Source organism: Neltuma alba, unplaced genomic scaffold, assembly GCF_004799145.2.
Source record: "Neltuma alba isolate B1F8T4 unplaced genomic scaffold, ASM479914v2 tig00010840_pilon, whole genome shotgun sequence".
NCBI classification, from domain to species: domain Eukaryota; kingdom Viridiplantae; phylum Streptophyta; class Magnoliopsida; order Fabales; family Fabaceae; genus Neltuma; species Neltuma alba.
Window position 1 is genome coordinate 433,656 of NW_021635638.1, and position 20,495 is coordinate 454,150.

The following is a 20,495-nucleotide window of genomic DNA, read 5'->3' on the forward strand; positions in this document are numbered from 1 at the left end:
GATAGGGAAGTCTCTCTGCCCAGCCTGCCCTTGTCTTACCCAAAATGGTTAGGCTTTTTACCAGGCAGGGCTGGACAACAAGTTGCAAAACATTCTTCGGGCTGGTTAGCCCATGAACACGCACTCAATGTATTCATTCTTTCAGCTAGTAGTTGTAAGCCCATGATTTTAATTGGGAATAAAATTCAGCCCACATTGTTAAGATTTTACGATATCCACTAAGGGATGATGTCGATATTCATCAAAGACAAGATGGTTATTCGCTAAGAAGAGTTAGTCTAGTTTGTAAGGAATCGGCTCATAACTTAAAAGGTCGTGAATTCGAATCCCGCTCTCGATGTGAGGATGTTGTTAGTGTGCAATCTATAAGTACTTTTGTAAGTACTCTTTGAGCCTGAAAGCATGCCCTGGTCTTGGTGAGTTTCGAGACCCAACTTATCTAAACTTATATCTTTATATATATATATATATATATATATAACAAAATGGTTTTTCTTAGGCATACATTGGATCAATTGTGTGGATAATGCTTTATTTGAAAATTATCTTTTCCGTGTTTACACTATAGATTTGGAGCCTGGAAAGAAGCTTGGAAAGGTAGAAAGCTAGAAAGTGGAGAGGAGGGAAGCTGAGGCCTATTAAGCAACATCGGTCCGCATGGTTCATATGCCTTGCTCGTTGAATTATAAGCATGGTATGCTCATCTCCCAAATGGTGGATGAGGGGCACCCTTTTTTTGTTTTTTCATTAAGCAACATTGGTCCACATTTTTGTTTATTTGTGTTAACTTGTATTTAGCATCTTGAAATATTTTTTAGGAACACTTAATATCTTAAATTAATTAATTTTTAGCATATCTAGTAATCAAAAATATTTTTTAATATCACCTAGTATTCAAAATTGATTAATTTTTAGTGCATTCGATATTTTAAAATATTTTTCAGTAGCACCCAATATCCTAAATTAATTAATTTTTAATGCATTTAGCACGTTAAAGTATTTTTCCAGTAGTACTCATTAACTAAAAAAAAAAACTTAGAATGCACTGAAAATTAATTAATTTATGACACTAATTGTTAGTATAAAAATACTGTACAGTGCTATATACAAGTTAATCGAAATAAAAAAAAATTAAATAAAAAGATGAGTATCTCATTCCCAATTGTTTCCGTACGCGGGATGAGCATCCCTTGCTCATTGATTGGATGTACAGGGAATGGTGATTCATGTAACATCTTTTTTTTTTTTTTAAAAAAAAAAAAGTATTTGTAATCTGCCTTGTTAATATTAGCATGCATGCTTTGGTCATATATGATTTCGGCTTAAAGATTGTTATATAATTTTTTTGTTATCATTTAATTTTATGTTGATGTTATATTATCTCATAAATTTTGTTGTCAATTAACACCATTTGACTTGTTAATAGCTTCCCATTGACTTCTTGATACACACCCATATGCTTGTCAATTAGGGATAGGGATAATGATATAGTTTTTTATTTAGAATATATTATTCTCAGGTCTTGTGGGGTTTCCCATTTATTTTGAGATTTTAAAATACCTTAGATTAATAAATTGTGTTGCTTGAAACTTACGTGTAATTTTTCCATAAAAGGAATCATTACAAAAAAATAAATAAATATTAAATGAAATATCCTACTGAAATAGTTGTGTTAGGTCCATATATGTGTGTATTGTATTAGTTTGGACTTTGGAGAATATTGTATCCGGTAGATAAATAATAATTAGAAAATGTTTAACATCCTAAAATATTGCGGCTAACTTATGAAGCTATTTAGATATTATCTATTTATCTATATCTAATAATATTTTATATTTCGATAACTTTTAAAATAAATGCACTTAAAATTTACTAAAATCATAATATATATCTATATATACTACCTCCAGTTTTTAATATAAAAGTTAGTTAACTAATTTGAGTAGATTAAAAAAACTGGTTAAGTTAGTTATTTGTAATAAATATATATTGTTTTTTTTAAAATATCCATGCTAATCAAGTGTATTGTGTCACGTCCCACTAATTTTAATCCTGGGAGTGTGAATAATAAATTAGTTAAAGGGCTAATTAGTAAAGTAGATTCAGAGCCTGAACAACTTTTAAAGTGAGATCGAACTCCTGACCAAATTGGTATTTTTGAAATTTTCGGTCCAGGAAGGGTTAGATGAAAAAATTCAAAAAAAAATCAAGAAAATTCCTAAAAAATCATAGAAAAATACAAGAAAGAGTTTGGAACCATATTTGAGGCCCTGAAAGTGAAATTAGCCTAAAAATTATTTATTACAAAATTTTATGTAAATAGAGATTTTTCCGATAAAACAGTAGAAAATTGGCAGGAAATAATTATTTAAAATATATAGAGGTCTTAATAATTCCAAAACAAATATGAGAAAATTATTTAAGGTTTATGTGAGATTATAAAATTATTTTGAGGCCTTGAAAGTAAAAGGATTAATTTTAGAATAATTATTACTAAAATCTAATATGTAACACCCGATTTCGGAGAAAGTTCAATTCAGGTAGTTAAAGGGTGAAATAAATTTCAGAAAAATTCAAGGAACCTTCATATATTAAAAGAAGATTTATAATGGGCATAAATGAATTTCTGGATATCTGAAGCTATTATTGAAAATTAGACAAGAATTTTAGTCGATACGGCGAAATCGGATTGAGAAATATTGGGAATTGAAAGGTAACATTTCTTCCTTCTTTTTCCAGCCCATTAGGTGTGAAATTAGGTGAGGAAAGTCTATAAATTTTATGGCCCAAGTGGCCCAAGTGATTTAGGAATAAAATAGTCCATTTGGTCACATGGTTTAGCTTAAGCACATCACCTAGGGATACTTGGCTTGCTTCAAATTTTTGTAGTATTTGAAGGTGTGTTAGATATGATTAGTTTTGATGATATCAAATAATAGAGCAAAAAGTTTGCATAAATTATTTACCTCATATTTTGACTAACTATCATACTTAATATCCTGTGTAGTTTCCTTAAGAAAAGAAAGAAGTTATTATGTTGAACTTTGAGTTGTGGAGAATGATCAAGAGGAAGAAGAAGGAGATTGAGAAAAGAAGGACTTGTAAGACCAAATGAAAATATCAAGATTCAAGTTCATAGATTTGATGTTAAAAGTTGCTATGCTTAATCAGAAGTTTGAATGGCTCAATCGGAAGTTAAAATGCACAAATCGGAAGTTATATAATCATATATTGAGTCACCCTTCATAGAAATATGGAAAATAAGCTTCAGAGGTGATTTTCATGGGCATTTATTGATCACTTGATCGATCATCCACTTATCGATCAAGTTATCGATAAAACACATACTCTGTTATGCTCTGTTCTTCATTTAGTTCTGATATAGGTTCATTATTTCTATAATATCTCTTAAACCACAAGTCTGCTTGAGGTGAAACTTGATTCATATGAAACTAGACTCAGAACATGGTTCATGGACACCAAAATCACCTTCAAAGAGTTTCATATGAGGGAGATATGTCGTTCGAAACATTGCCATAAGGATTAACACCTTGATTCCGACCTTTAGTCACTATGATGAAGATAACTTTGTAATTACAATGAATTTTGGGGTGATTCTTGTTGCATTAGAAAGTAGACTCAAAGAGCTCTCTGGGGATAGGTCATTTGCAAAATTTGGAGTTGAATTGGAAGATTTATGATCACTCAAAGTTGACCTTCGTTTTCCTTGAATCAGAATTCGAATTTATTGAGGCAAAGACCAGAAGTTCTACATTGATTGATTAAGCTCTCGAGCAACATGCTACTCAAATATGTTATTGAGTAAAAGCACTAGAAGAAATGAAGAAATGAAAAGCCATTATCAGATATTACTCGAGCCTGATCAAGCAACTACATACTCGATCACTTTATCGAATTCCTGGTACTATCTCTTCAATTCTTCTCTTTTATCTTCATATGCATTATTGAGGTTTTATAACCTATTGGATAAATGGTTTTCGGATAATGTTATGGATAAATGTATTTATCGATCACTTGATCGATAAACAAGGTTAACGTTATGGATAAATAGGCATTTAACGATAACATGATCGATAAATAGATTATCAATGAGAAGATAGATAAATGGTAATGCGTTTTACTCATTCTATGTTTTGCTTTAGTCTCTATTTGTCGATCACCTTATCGATCAGTCATTTATCGATAATATCATCAAACATTGCTTCATAACTCTACATGCAGGTAATTATTTCAGTAGCTTATCGATCACCTGATCGATCAGCAAATTATCGATCACATGATTGATAATTAGCACATCGCTTTTAAACCATGATTCTTCGATCGCGAGATCGATAATCTCATTATCGATAATATGATCGATCATTGCACTTCATGTTTACCTTGTTTTCACATAACGTGATCGATAAATCAGTTCTTTGATTTTACAAGAATAAACCTCTTTATCGAAAACATGATCGATCATTCATTAATCGATCACCTATTCGATCAACTTACACAGCCTATGTTGTCACTGAACATACTTTTGCTTATTGTTTATCGATAAGATTATCCATCATCTATTTATCGATAATGTGTTTGAAAATTAATGCTTCAAAATCTATTTCTATAACACTTTGTTTATCGATAGCATGATCGATCAACAAGTTTTCGATCACTTGTTCGATCATTGTACAAGTTCATTTCATAACAGCATTTCACGATGATTTCAAAATATTTTATCTTTTTATCTTTAAGCTTTTCTCAGCCTTCTTTTTACACATAACTCTCTATTGAAAGGATACAAAGGCAAATGTAACTTGAAAAAGATTATCCTTGCATAATCCATTTAAAGCTAACTGCATTCATGTTTCATCAGTTATCGATTATTTGTTTGATCATCATATGATCCATAATTTATTCGATAATTGCATATATCTGCTATATCTTTTCTTTATATAATTAATCGATAATATGATCGATCAAAGCTTTATCGATCAAGACATTGATCAAATAAGTTCATCTTACTTTATGAATATCTGATGATTGATTCCATGTTTTCTAGCTTATTGTTTCTAAGATCATCAGATACTTATCACTTGATTTGAGGAAGATTATTTCAGGTAAAGAGCCACAACGAATTTATGATGTGAAGAATCGACTTTCATCAGAAGCTTCCAACGGCTAGTTTCAACGGTCATATTCTTCAAGCGAAACGGGAAAAAAATGCTCAACGATCAAGTACCCAACATCATCTATAAACAGAAGAGCATTCAAAACAAGAAAAAGAAGAAGATTCTGAGCTTACAACATCAAATACTAAAATGCCGAATTAGTATATTCTCATTTAGAGCTCCGAGAGAAAACTCCCTGTCTCTGTACTTCATAGAATAAAACATATGTATTCGTAAGATAGAGAGGAGAGTTTTCCAAACGTGCTTAAAATTCATCTATCACTTCTTTGAGAGAAGAAATATTCAATCTTCATTATCCTTATCAGATTGTATCCTTACGGTGTGTAAGGGGGAGTATTTACCTCAGTGAGAGGTTCCCATAAAATAGACTGTTTAGTCTAAGAATTGTAAGTGGCGTCACAAGTGCCCGAATCAAACTTGTGGTTGTAGTGGTTCTCAAGTACCCATGTTAAACTTGAGGGACATAGTCGATTGAAAATCTCAGGGGGAGCCTGGGGACTGGACGTAGGTCAGTGAGGACCAAACCAGGATAAATCACAGTTTGCATCTTTTCTTCCCTTACCTTTTTATATTTCTCACTACCATTTTACTACTGTGATTATGCTTATGTCGATTCATTTTTTTTATACCCAGAATTTCTTATGAGTTTCATTACTTTGCAAAAAGGTTTTTAATTTTAATTAACACCCAATTTACCCCCTCTTGGGTGATCAACCATTCTTACAAGGTGGACACATTGGAAGGCATGGGAGGCCAAAATTGTGTCTATAAATACCCCTCCCAAACTCTTCAAATTCGGTTATTTTGGCACCTTAAAAGGAGAAAGTTTTGCTGCAAAAAAACTATCTTTAAGATAGTTCTGAAATTATCGGTCCAGGAAGGGTCAAATGAAAAAATTAGAAATTTTTTTAAGAAAATTCCTAGAAAATCATAGAAAAATAAAAGAGAGAGTTTGGAACCATATTTGAGGCCGTGGAAGTGAAATTAGCCTAAAAATGATTTATTATAGAATTTTATGTAAATAGTAATTTTTTCGGTAAAACAATAGAAAATTGGTAGGAAACAATTATTTAAAATATTTAGATTCAATAATTCCAAAACAAATATGAGAAAATTATTTGAAGGTTTATGTGAGATTATAAAATTATTTCCAGGCCTTGAAAGTAAAAAGATTAATTTTAGAATAATTATTATCAAAATCTAATATGTAACACTCGATTTCGGATTCAAGTAGATAAAGGGTGAAATAAATTTCAAAAAATTCAAGGAACCTTCATATATTAAAAGAAGATTTATAATGGGTAGAAATGAATTTTTAGAGATCCAGAACTATTATTGAAAATTAGACAGGAATTTTAGTCAATATGGCGAAATCGGATTGAGAAATATTGGGAATTGAAAGGTAATATTTCTTCATTTTTTCTCCAGCCCATTAGGTGTAAAATTGGGCCAGGAAAGTCTAGAAATTTCATGGCCCAAGTGATTTAGGAATAAAATAGTCCATTTGGTCACATGGTTTAGCCTAAGCACATGATTACCTTGGGATACTTGGCTTGCTTCAAATTGCTATAGCATTTGAAGGTGGACACATGGCTTTTTAATCCAGATTTTTCAAGGACACTTGGAAGGCAAGGGAGGACAAAATTGTGTCTATAAATAACCCTCCCAAGATCTTCAAATTCAATTACTTTGGCACCTTAAAGTTTTGCTGTAGAAAAACTATCTTCAAGAGGGAAGAATATGCAAAAAATACCAAGGATTTATCAAGCAAAGGTTAAGGATTAATCAAGGTGTGTAATAGCTTTCATTTGACTATGTTTCTAGCTAGTTTCAAGTAGAGTTTCGTGGCTAAAAATCATGAGTGTGATGCTGTCCAGATTTCAAATTCAATGAGGAATGATTAGGGAAGGATAGAAACCATGATTAAGAGCTTGGATCAGCTTGGTTGATTGATGTTTTGATTGATTTTGGAAGAAACTCCAAATTCCTTAATTTAGGGAACCTATTCAGCCAAGCTTGGTACAAGGGGTTAGAGATTGTTTTAGATTAATTTGATGATTCCAATAAGTTTAAAATGTGATTTTGCATGGGAATATATCAAGAGAAAGTGTTTGAAAGCATTGGAATCAAAAATAAAAATTTGAACCCTAATATGTATACTATTTGGCCAATGGCAGTTTTATAGGGAGGAGTTTGATTTTGATAAAACCAAGTTGATATTTGAATTCTATATGAAAAATTGTGTAGGAATGGACCTTGAGACTTGTCAAAATAAAGGTGGAATATTGAAGTCAAAAGTCAAAGAAAAAGAGGGTTTATGGAATTATTTTGATACCTAATGGTATTTGATGTGACATTATAGGTAATGTGGTATATATTTGTGCATGAATTGGTAGGCTTTGAGCAAAGAAACAAAGAGGAGCAAAAAAAAAGGAGGAGGCCAAAAGCTTTGAATATCAAAGAGGTAGCAATGAACTTGTAATTTGAATGCTAACCTGCTTTACTTCTCTTGCTATATGGTGTTTGATTTTTCTACGCCATGATGTGGTAGAGCTAGATGGATGATAATGTGATTAACTCTATACATAATGTGCCTTGGCTTAATGCAATGTTGAGTGGTTTGATGTGTTAGATTTACGGTTTTGATGATAACAAATCAAGTATATTCTGGTTTACTATGTTGATCGATCACTTGATCAATCAAAAGATAATTGATCAAGTGTCAGATAAATTGTCTCTATTTGCTTAGAAGTTGGTACTAAGTTTGATCAATAAATTGATAGATAATTCAAGTTTTATGTGTTGATCGATCAATTGATCGAATCATTGTTAACACTGTTTGGTATAGAAGTCTGTAGAAAATTATCAATCACTTGATCAATAATTAGATGATCAAACAACTGACAGATAAAGAGACATAATTCTGGTAAGAGTTTATCAATCACATGATCGATAAATAAATTACCGATGAGAAGACAGATAAATGGTAAAGCTTTTCCACTTAAGTTATATTCTGTTTCAATCACCATTTATCAATCACTTTATCGATCAGAGATTTATTAACAACCTGATCGAACTTTGCTTAATAAATCACTGGATTAAGTTGGTACTTGTCTTGCTATGTGGTGCTTGATTTTTCTATGCCATAATGTGGTAGAGCTAGATGGATGATAATGTGATTAACTCCATATATAATATGCCTTGGCTTAATGCAATGTTAAGTGGCTTGATGGTATGTTTAAGTACTCCCTTTCCATGGCAAAAGAGCATGATAGTATGGATGATGTTTAGTTATGTTAGGGATATATGGTATTCTTGCATAGCATGTTTAGCATGATTATTGTAGTTCTTGCTACTAGGATTTCTTTGAAATCTCACTCCTTGCTATGTCTAAATAATCAACAATCTAGGAGTTGGACCATCTAAGGAAAAGCACAAAGAGATTATATTGGGATGAAGTTGTCAATGTTTGAAATGTTCAAGATTTCATGTAAACTTTTGTTTATGCAAAATTGTAATATTTATGTATAAAGTTTGGAGACTTGTATTAAGGACTTTGATGACTTTAAATGATGGATAATATTGTGGCCGAATGTGTTTTATATATGTGGAAGTGATATATGATGCCAAGGAAAAAAATTAATCAAGAAAAGGCATGAAAACGGTATTATATAACCTTAATAATGTCTAATTTTCATAGCAACGTAATTCTAGTCAATTGAATGAGCTTTGAGCTGAAAATTGGAATACTTATAGATCATAGTTTTGGCTTTAAAAGAAGTGGTAATTCATCAAAATTAGAGTTTTGTGCAAAATATTATGCCTATCTAAATTCTGAAAAATTAGAAATTTACTATATGAACAGTGCTTCTTTGCGTGAATTTTGGGAATGAATGATAAAGGCTTGATAACAGAGAGAATTTTTTCTCAAAAGATCATGTTAAGAGTTTTAAGTAGAACTTAGAACCACTTCATTCTGATTTTTTTATAATTATTTAAGATTTTTCAAAGTTTGACCTTGGTTTAGGATTACATGAATAGTAACCTGATTTAAAGAATTTTTAAGTTTGACTTTTTTCAAATTAAGGCCATGAAAAGTGGTTTCAATTAGTTCTATTTAAAAGGTTATGTGATCTAAATGGAAGGTGTTATATTTTTGGCATTAGAGCTAGGTTATGGACTACTGTTTGATGACTGAATTATTGTGATAGAATTGTATTATATTTGTTTGTTTGGTTTGCTATAAAATAAGGAAAGTATAAGGAATAGACATTATGGCATGCTATGAAAGTGATCATTCAGAGGATGCTGTTAATCAGCGGATTCCTGGAGAGCCCTATCCAGATTGGTACTATGGGATAGAGGACAGAGTTTGTGCTTTGCCTCTAAGATATTACATGAGCTATGAAGAGATGTTGGGTTGGCCAGATCATCAGTGTTTGAATGTGGCGTCCAACCAAATTAGGGAGGTAGATTTGCGTGATGATTGTCACACCTTACTATTATATTGACTTAGATTCCTTTCAACACCATTTTAGAACATATTAGGTGGTCTTGGGCTAACTTTTTACCACAAAACACTAAATTTCGGATTTTTACTATTCATTAGGTAAAAAATCTAGTTTTTCTGGCCCAACTTCAAAAATTCATAACTTCTTCCAAAAAAATCCAATTGGGGTGGTTCAAAATTCTACTTAAAGCCCTTTAAGTCCTCTTTCAAGGAAAAATAATCTCATTATCTAATTCCTTATGAAAAAGCATCATGTTTTTGAGAAATGCAACACTGTCCATTTGCCAAAAACCCTTTTTCCCAGATTTTGACCTTTAACTTTGAAAAATCATTATAAATCGTATACTTAGTAATTTTTAATGTATTAGCTATCAAATTGAAGCTTAGGAAATTATATATAATCATGCCAAATTTCGTGACTAAACGTGTTCAGGATCATAATCAAAAAGTCATGTGAATCAGACAGTGTCAGTGTGCTTACAGCACTGTTAGTATAATATGTACATAACCAAAATGAGTTCAAGAGATTTTTGTGGCTAAACCCCACAAATTAGCCTTCAATCTACAGCTTTTCCTTGGAGGATTCAAGCCCTAAAATGTTAGATTGCATTTGGGGAATGAGATTTCATTGAAATCCCAATAGCAAATTAACCAACTATAGCACCAACAAGTATCATCAACATGCACAATTATATTAACTACTATTAGTGAACTAGCATGCTTATCATTTGGCACACTCAAACATGCAAGAAAGTACAAAGAACAGCCACATTATAATCAAGAAAGTACAACCACATAATAGCAATTAATCATGCAATAAGCAATAATGCTAAGTTAGTATTAGTAGCTAGGTTTAACTTGCTACCTTGCTCCAAAAGCTTTAGCTTTCTTTCCTTCTCCTCTTTTCCTTCACAAATATCAAACCCTAAAAATGAAATCCATCAAAAAGGGCAGCAAGAATCATTAACTAACCAAGAAAAAGAAAGAACATAAATAAAAAATGATTCTTGATCCATAAAGCTCCCTCCTTTATTCACCATTTTTGGACTTGTTTCTCTTTAACCCTAAAAATCACTTCTTGACTTATTCCTACATGGTTTTTCATGTAGATTCCAAATATGTGCTTAGATATAGGAAAATAAAACTGCTTCTTTTAGCTACCCTTTGACCAAACCACTAGAGGACTTGAACCAAAAATCACAACTTTGCTTTAAAGCTTCCAACACTTGTTCCTTTTGGTTTACCCTACACCATTTCTTATTTTAAGCACCATGAAAGCCTTAAAAAATTGAAAAAATCATCCTAGGGTTCAGTCATCAACTTGGCCGAAAAGAGTACTCAAAGAAACAACCATGAAAAATGCTTTAAAACAACCTATAATCACTTGCAAACACTAGAAACTAGCTTGTGTTGTTGTGTCTTAACAAGTGTGATGAACAAAACTCCCTTCCCCTCTAAACCTCCAGTTCGGCCAGCCATCAAAAGAGAGAGGAGACAAATTTTTCAACCATAGAAGAGAAAGAAAACAAGGCAAGAACACATATATAACCAAGAACTCACCTTAAATCCTTGATTGTATGACCAAAGGTGCTTGCTTTCCCTTGCTTTTCCCTCAAAACTCTCTCTTTTCTCTCCTTTCCTCCCTTGGCCAAAACATGCATATGAAAATGGGGAGAGATGAACTTGTTTAATGGTCCAAAATATCTCAACTACCATCTTTAATGAGAGTCCAAGTGTCATTACCCTCTTTAATCTTGTTTTCTCTTTCTTAATTAACAAAATCCAAAAGAAATTAATTACCAAAGTCATGATCCTCTCCATTTGAGGAGTGACATTTGGTAAATTCAAATCCTCTCCTTCAAGAGCATGACACATGGCTCAATATGATCCCTTTGATTTGCAAGACACTAGTCTTGCTTTATCAGTATACTTTGGCTCTGAGTTTAGCTTCTTTTCTATAATTACAGTAGCTTGGCCTCTGTAATTATTTTTTATCAGATCCTTGATTTATTCTCTTCATTTTTATCTTCCCAAATTGCCCTCTTTGCCTCAAAATTAATTTCCTAATAATTAAATAAAAAGAAAAATTAATTTCCTTCTCTTTAGGTATTTTTCCACTTTTCACCATTATTTAGAAAAATCTTGGATAGTTGAGGGTCTTCATTTAATTCCATAATTCCTTATAATCCCTTGGGGTCTCATAGGAATTTTCTTGGAATTTTATTCCCCTTAAAAATATTTATTTGGAATTTTCCAAATAAAATCCCTTAATTAGCCTAAATCACCCTTAAATTCTCTCTTATAAATTATCTAAGGGTAATTTGGTCATAAAACCAACTTTATAATTTCATATAACTCTCAAAGGATATTATCCTCATTTTTCCTTAATTTTCCAAGGCTTGGAAATATTTTTCCTTATTTATATTTGACCAATTTTCCTTAATTAGTCAATTTCTATGGTTGGCTTGGAAAATTACTGAAATTATTTTCCACCAAAATTCTCCTTATTATTTTTAATCCTCAATAATTTGAGAATATTTCTTATTTCTAATTATCATAATGCTGGATTTGACAATGATACACTGAGTAAACCACTTAGACATTGTGAGGTAGGACCTAGTACACAGTCAGTCCCTAGACCAGGAAACAATGACAATGAAGCAGGCCTTAGTAGGATAAGGATACTACCTCCAAAGAAGAGGTTATTACCAGTGCCTAAAGAATTCAATACAATGAAGGACTTGATTAAGGAATTCAGGTTCTAGGGCAGACATATTAAGAGAAATGAGAATCAACATGCTATAGTCTACCTTGATTTCTTTCATCAGATCAGGCTGTTATATGCAGCTATGACTAAGGTGAGCCAAACCCTGGATGCTGACATATGGGGTGCAGCACTGTTATCTACTCTCCCGGACACCTGGATTTGGCAGGACACCATATCAGTTATTTGCAAAAGTGTGAATGGATATACTTTTGAATAGTTAATACATGTTTTAGAGAATTTTGTTATTTCTACTTTTCCTTTTCCTGGTCAATTCTAGATGACTGTATTATAGATGTGACTTTTGGAATGACTGGTTGTGACTGGTTGAATTGTGCTGCTGTTATGTATGTAAATATAAAGGTTATATATAAAGGTTAAAAGTTATATATACATAATGATATTGTTCCTTTTGTAGTTAAGAAAAAATAACAAGTATGGTGAGAACAAGACATAATGCTCAAGCAGTGCAAGAACAAAACAGACCCCCTATTGATCCAATTCAAATAATAATGAATAGATTATATGAACAACAGAAGATGATGCAAGAGATACAAGCAACCTAAGCTTGGCATGAACAAGAAAGGGATGCTACAATAGTAACAGTAGTGACAATAGTTGTGGCATAGTTACAACAACTAGGGCCAGAAGTAGCCGGGATGGCTCAACTAGTCCCACCCCAACCAATTCAACCCCAAGAACCAGTAATAGAGTAGGGGAGGCTTGCAGGACAACTAGATAATTTGTAACAGTAGATTACGCATTTTTGCAAGCATAATCCACCAGTATTTGAGGGCACATTAGAAATGCAAGTGGGCAAGGATTAGATTGCTTGGCTAGAAAAGATCTTCAATGTTATAAATTGCTCCTCAAAGACTAAAGCCCAGATGGCAATATACAAGCTATAAGTAGAAGTAGACAAGTAGTGAACGAACACCGAGATAGTCCTCTAAGCTGATGAAACCCCTATTTTATGGGAACTATTTAAGGACCAATTTTTCCAAAAATATTTCTCAAGATCGGTGAGGGATGAGAAGGAAGCAGAATTCTTGATGGTAAGGCAAGGTGAGAATGAATCTTTTGATGAGTACCTCACTAGGTACATCAAGTTGTCTCATTATTCTACCTATTTGTAGCATATGAACGATGAGTGTTGGTATACTGAGAAGATGATCAGGGGCTTAAGGCCTGAATAAGAGAGAAGGTAGCCCTGAGACAGATTGAGTTTTTCAAGAAGGCAGTAGAAGCTTGCTGTATTACTGAGAGTAGCCAAAATCATTATGATCTGGCAAGGGCCACCCCTAGAGTCGAGAAACCCTCAGTAAGGGCAAGTTAGGAAGGAACATCCTATGGTAATAGCAGAAAATGAAGAAGGCCAAATCCTAACAAGAAGCTGAGGAGAGGAGCTAGACGAGGAGGATTCAATACTTATCAAAAAGGGAAATAATGCGAGGTGTGTGGTAGGAGTCATAGAGATCAACCATGCATAATAGGCTAGAATGTGTGCTACATACATGGCAAGTCGGGACATTTCACTAAGGAGTGCCTGCAAAGTGCTGATAGTTTGAGGCCAGTGTCTTAAGGCAAAGTATTCACCCTCAATAGGAAAGAGGCTCGTAAGTCACTTAAGATGATACAAGGTACAATTAGTGTCAATGATTCCCTTGTGCATGCTATGTTTGATTCAAGTGGCAGCCACTCCTTTATCCTGTATGACTGTGTTGGCTATTTAGGCCTTACTGTTGATGCTTTGCCATATGATCTTTATGTTTCTACTCCCACTGGTGCTAAAGTTTTAACTTCTAGTATGTGCTTAAATTGCACTGTCTGGTATGCATATTGTTGCACTACGTTAGACCTTATATACATGCTATTCCGTGATATTGATGTTATTATTAGATTGAAATGGTTATTCTCGCATAATGTACTCCTTGATTATAAGAACAAAAACCCTAATCCTTCTTGCACAAGAAACAACCCCTTGCATAGAGGTAAAACTAAATTATTTTGTGACTGAGGCACAAGCAAACAGATATTTGAGGCAGGATTGCTAAGGGTATATGGTATTCTTCTCAATACAGGCATAAATTAAAGAAGGAATTGATGAAATTCCAGTGGTATGTGATGATGTTTTTCCGAAAGAAATAAGTGGAATACCACCAGAGAGAGAAGTGGATTTGCTATTGATCTAATACTGGGAATACAACCAATTTCCAAAGCCCCCTATCATATGGCTCCGAATGAGATGGTAGAGTTAAAGAAGAAAATAGAAGAACTACTAGAAAAGGATTTCATCTGACTTAGTGTATCTCCATGAGACACACCAGTGTTGTTTATAAAGAAGAAATATAGTAGCTTGAGGTTGTGTATTGATTATCAGGAACTGAATAAAATAACGATAAAAAACAAGTATCCATTTCCCCAAATTAATGACTTGCTGGATCAGTTGGCTGGAGCAATGATATTTTCTAAAACTGATTTGAGATCAAGCTACCACCAGCTAAGAATCAAAACAGAGGATATTTCAAAGATGGCTTTTGGGACCTGATACAGACACTATGAATTTCTAGTGATGCCATTTGGATTGACGAATACACTTGCAAATTTCATGGATTATACAAACAGAATTTTCTGGCCTTACCTAGATCAATTTGTTGTAGTCTTTATTGATGACATCCTAGTATACTTAAAGTCACTAGAAAGTATGAGCAGCATCTGCAAGTCATTTTAAACACACTAAAAGAGAAATGCCAACCTCAGTAAATGCGAGTTTTGGCTAAAGGAAGTAAGATTATTAGGCCATGTGATTACCCAAGAAGGAGTAGATGTGGAGCTAAGCAAAGTGGAAGCAATATTAAGCTAGGAATAGCCCAAGATAGTTATAGAGGTTAGAATTTTCTTAGGGATGGAAGGATAGTATAGAATATTCATTCAGGACTTTTCCAAGACTTCCCTATCTGACCAAGCTCACAAGAAAGAGTCAACCCTTCATGTGGGACGAGAAGTGAGGCTAGCTTTTAAGAGCTAAAGAGAAGGCTGACCTGTGCTAGTTATTCCTGCTTTTACACTACCTTGTGTAGTGTACCTAGATGCGAGTAAGTAAGGATTGGAATGTGTGTTGATGTAGCAAGGTCGAGTAGCCGCCTAAGCTTCACGACAACTTAAATCGCATGAAGAAAATTACCCCACATATGATCTTGAGCTGGCAGCGATAGTATATACCTTGAAAATCTGGAGGCATTACCTGTATAGGACAACCATTGAGCTGTACTGTGATCATAAAAGTCTTAAATACCTGCAAGATCAGAAGGAATTGAATATAAGACAAAGGAGATGGATGGAGCTGCTCAAAGACTACGACTACTAAATAAAGCTAATGTGGTCATAGATATGTCAAGCCGGAAGGTAGTGCAGGTGGTATCACTAATGATTAAAGAGTAGGAACATTTAGAAGGTATTCAAGATTGGGGTCCAATTTTCTAGATACAGTAAACGACAGAAGGACCTAGAGTGTTAAAGATATAAGCACAACTAATGAAGTAGATAGAGGAAGCTCAAAGGAAAGATCAATTACCAAATAACCTCAGAACCAAAATACTGAGAAACAAAACTAGAGATTTTGAGGTTTCAGCAGAAGGGTTATTAAAGTACAAAGGAAGAACATATATCCCTCCTATTGATGGCCTAAGGTAACAAATTCTAAATGAGACACATAAGAACAAATATACAGTTCATCTGGGTATGACAAAGTTGTACTGAGACGTTAAAGAATTATTTTGGTGGCTCGATATAAAAGGAGATATAACAAAATATGTATCTAGATACATGTCAGCAGATTAAGGCAGAACATTAGAAACCGTTAGGACAGTTAAAGCCTTTAGATATACCTGAATGGAAATGGGACAATATCTCCATGGGCTTTATTATGGGATTACCTCGTATCTTATTAGGATACAATGCAGTATAGGTGATAGTAGATCGAATGATGAAATTAGCTCATTTTCTAGCTATGAAAAAGAAGTGCTTGCTAGAAAAATTAGAGAGATTATACATTAAGGAGATAATGAGACTACACAGGGTACTAAAAACAATCATATCAGACAAATACCCCTGATTTATTTCTAGATTTTGGAAGGTAATGCAACAAGCCATGGGTACAACTTTGAGTTTTAGTATGACCTATCATCCATAGACGGATAGATAGATGGAGTGAACTATCCAGATACTAGAAGATATGTTGAGAACATGTGTCTTAGATTTCAAGGGTAACTGGGATGAGTACTTTCCATTGGCAGAGTTCACCTACAACAATAGTTACCATTCCAATATTCAGATGGCTCCATATGAGGCACTATACGAGAGAAAGTGTAGATCCCCGTTATGCTGGATAGAATTGGGAGAAAGAAAGGTTTATGGTCCTGATATAGTAGATCAGACATTTGAGCAGATCAAGTTGATAAAGTAAAGATTACTTACGGCTTATAGTAGGCAAAAGATCTAGGCTGATGTCAAGCAGAAGCCTTTGAAATTTGAGGTTGGAGACTATGTGTTACTAAAGGTATCTCCAACTATGGGCATAGGATGATCTCTAAAGGCAAGAAAACTAACAACTAAGTATCTAGGATCTTTCCAAATTCTCTCAAGAGTTTGACCAGTAGCTTATAAGTTAGCCCTACCCCCTAATCTCAACCAACTACATAACGTCTTCCACATTTCCTAGTTAAAGAAGTACCAACCAGATCCTAATCATATCATAGAATATGATGACATCGCACTACAAGACAACTTGACATTCGAAGTATGACCATAACGGATTGTGGATTGAAAGATTAAGCAGTTGTGAAACAAGTCAATTCTACTAATCAAGGTGATCTGGAGGGAGCTGACATGAGAAGAAGCAACCTGGGAAAAGGAAGATGAGATGAAGAGCAGTGATCCAAAGCTCTTCACATGAGGTATGTTTTAAATTTCAAGGACGAAATTTTAATGGGGAGAAATGTCATATCCCACTAATTTTAATCCTGGGAGTGTGAATAGTAAATTAGATAGAGAATCAAGTAGTAAATTAGATTCAGAGTCTAAACAACTTTTGAAGTGAGATCTGACTCCTAACTGGATTGATATTTTTGAAATTATCGGTCTAGGAAGGGCAAATAAGAAAATTGGATAAAAATTCCAAAAAATTCCCAAAAAATCATAGAAAAATAAAATAGAGAGTTTAGAACCATATTTGAGGTACTGGAAGTGAAATTAGCCTAAAAAGAATTTATTACAGGATTTTTTGTAAACAAAAGTTTTTCCAGTAAAATAGTGAAAGATTGATCGAAAACAATTATTTAAAATATGTAGAGGCCTCAATAATTTTAAGAAAAATATGAGAAAATTAAAATTTGAGATTATAAAATTATTTTGAGGCTCTGGAAGTGAAAGGATTAATTTTAGAATAATTATTGCTGAAATCCTATTGATAAAACCCGATTTTAGAGAAAATTCAATACAAGTAGTTAGTGTAACAGCCGAAATTTTGGGTGTAGAAGTACAAAAATTAGTCTAAAATAGGTAGTCTACCAGACACCTTATGGCAAGAGTCTCAGAAGTTCCCTAAAAGGATAGAAAAATTCTAAGGGACCAAATTGTAAAGCAAAAGTTTTCTAGGATTGAGAAAAGAGGAAGTTAGAGACTTGGATGAAATCTTAGGGCCCAAGGTTGAGAAATGAAGATGAATTTAGACCAAAGGTTATGATAGAGTGAGGTGAATTATGGGGTTAAACCAAACCAAGGGCAAAATTATAATTTTGTAAAGTTTCAAGCTAAAAAGGGCAAAAATGGAAATTATGCCTAAAAATTCTAGAAAAAACTCAAAAATGAGAAATGTTATGTTAAGGCCTGTATGTGAAGAAAAATTACAAAAATACCCTTGAATTAACTTTAAATGAATTTTAAAGATTATAGCTCATTTTAAGATATACAGTCAGATTTAATTATTTGAGCCATAAGGAGGCCTCAGAAAAGTAAGTAAAAATGGGCATTCAAGATTTAAGAGTCTACAAAAAATTATAAAATTAGTTTTATCCTCAGAAGGCCAGCAGAATGGCTTTGAGAATATTTAAAAGCCAGTTATGCTATTTTGGGGCATTTTACGGGAAATTTAAAAAGAAATATGTACGGATTGAGTTATAGTCTAACAAAATTCATAGATTTTTTTTAGAATTTAAAGAATTTTATGGTATAGACAGATAAATTTTTGGAGCTCTGGATTGCATAAAATACTCCATTCAAATATTAAATAATTTTTCTCCTTTAAATAGGAGACAAAATCAAAGAAAATATCTAAAGGCAATCGTGAGGGCGCTGAGTCAGCATGCTAAGTCATTAGGGTGCAATCATGAGACTATTAATGAGGCCACGAGTCATCATACTGAGTCACCAAGGGATATTTATGGACAGTAAAAAAATCAGAACGCAGTACGGGTACGTTTTAGACAGTCCTCTGTTTACCCGATACGACGAAATCTCTATTACGTGACTCAATAAGGCTAAGTACCCTGTTAGTGGAGCTAACTATTTTTTTTCTATGTTCCTCTGAGATAGCACCATATGTTGACTTACTTGAGATAAGAAAAAGGTTCTAGAACATGTCCTAGTGGTACTGAGTAAGTAAGGACTAAAAAAAGTACCCAATATGGTGCAAAATAGCAAGATAGGTGGAGGAAGGGGCTGAATTTTGCTCAAATTTTCTATTAGTTTCCTCAATATATTAATTCCAAAATGATAGAGGGACATGTAAAGGATTATGTGTACGATTAGATAGAAAGAGAAAGTATTATGTGTACGGTTGGATGGAAGACACATGGCTTAATGATGTAAGAGGTGTGATGTCAGAAAGAGTAAGCAATCTAGCAGCTTGGACACTTGGCTTGATCAAGATAAAAGATAAGAGACAAGGGACACTTGGCAAGATCATAAGGAAAGGTAAAATGGAAGGCCAAGATTAGATCTTGTAATTTCTTGATCAATAGCTAGGATTTTATATTGGTGTTTATAGATAAGCCCCTCCCTTTCCATTTGGCCAAAGTTTTGTCCAGTATGAAGAAGGAGAGAGGGAGGCCATGCTGCTCAAGAGGAGAAGGAGAAGTGGAAGCCAAGTGATTCTATGCAAGTTCAAGCTCTAAAACAAGGTATTATTATGGTCTTTGATGTAGTTTTTGCTACCCTTATTGTTGGTGAGCTTGGCTTTGGATTTTGTTGAGTTTAAGAGGATGAAAACCCTTGTTGAGCTTGCTACTCAAATCTGTTAGGAAAAGAAGGTATTTATGTTAGCTTAATGATCAAGAGGTAGAAAAAAGTTTGAATCAAATGGTTTTTTGATGAGTTTGTAAGAAATCCAACTTCCCCTTGACTTTGGGTGAATTTTTCCTAGATTTAGAGTTTGAGATGGGGTTGGATTTTAATGATTTTGGTGCTTCCAATATGTCTAGAATGAAAAATTATGTGAGGTAAGGATGAGAAAGCAAGTTTAGAGGTATTAGAATTGAAAATAGAATTTTTGCCCTAAAACCCTACGTGTTTGGCCAAAGTTGGTTCTAGGGGAAGGAGTTGGATTCTGATCATTTTAAGCTTAGAAATGGATTCTACATACAAAATTGTGTGGGAATAGAATGTGCAATTAATTTTAGAAAGGTTGGAAATCAAGTTTAAAAGTTAGGAGACATTATGGCTTTAAGGGAGCAAAGTTCTATGTTACTTGTGATCATGGCTCTAACGAGTGATTGGAATTATGCGGTGATGTTAATTAGGGCTATGATACATTAAAAGAGATGAATGACAAGGTTGATCAAGCAATCTTGGTGGTTGGGAGGTAAGGGGAGTAGGAAGAAAGCGTAAAGATAAAAGGTAGTGAACGTACCCTAATTTATGCTTGATATGTATGCTTGTGTGTTGAAATTGCTTGATGATGAATGAAAGCATGATTGATGAAATATTGCTCTATTTCTTGTTTAATTCATGGTCATGTGTGTGTTTAAAATAT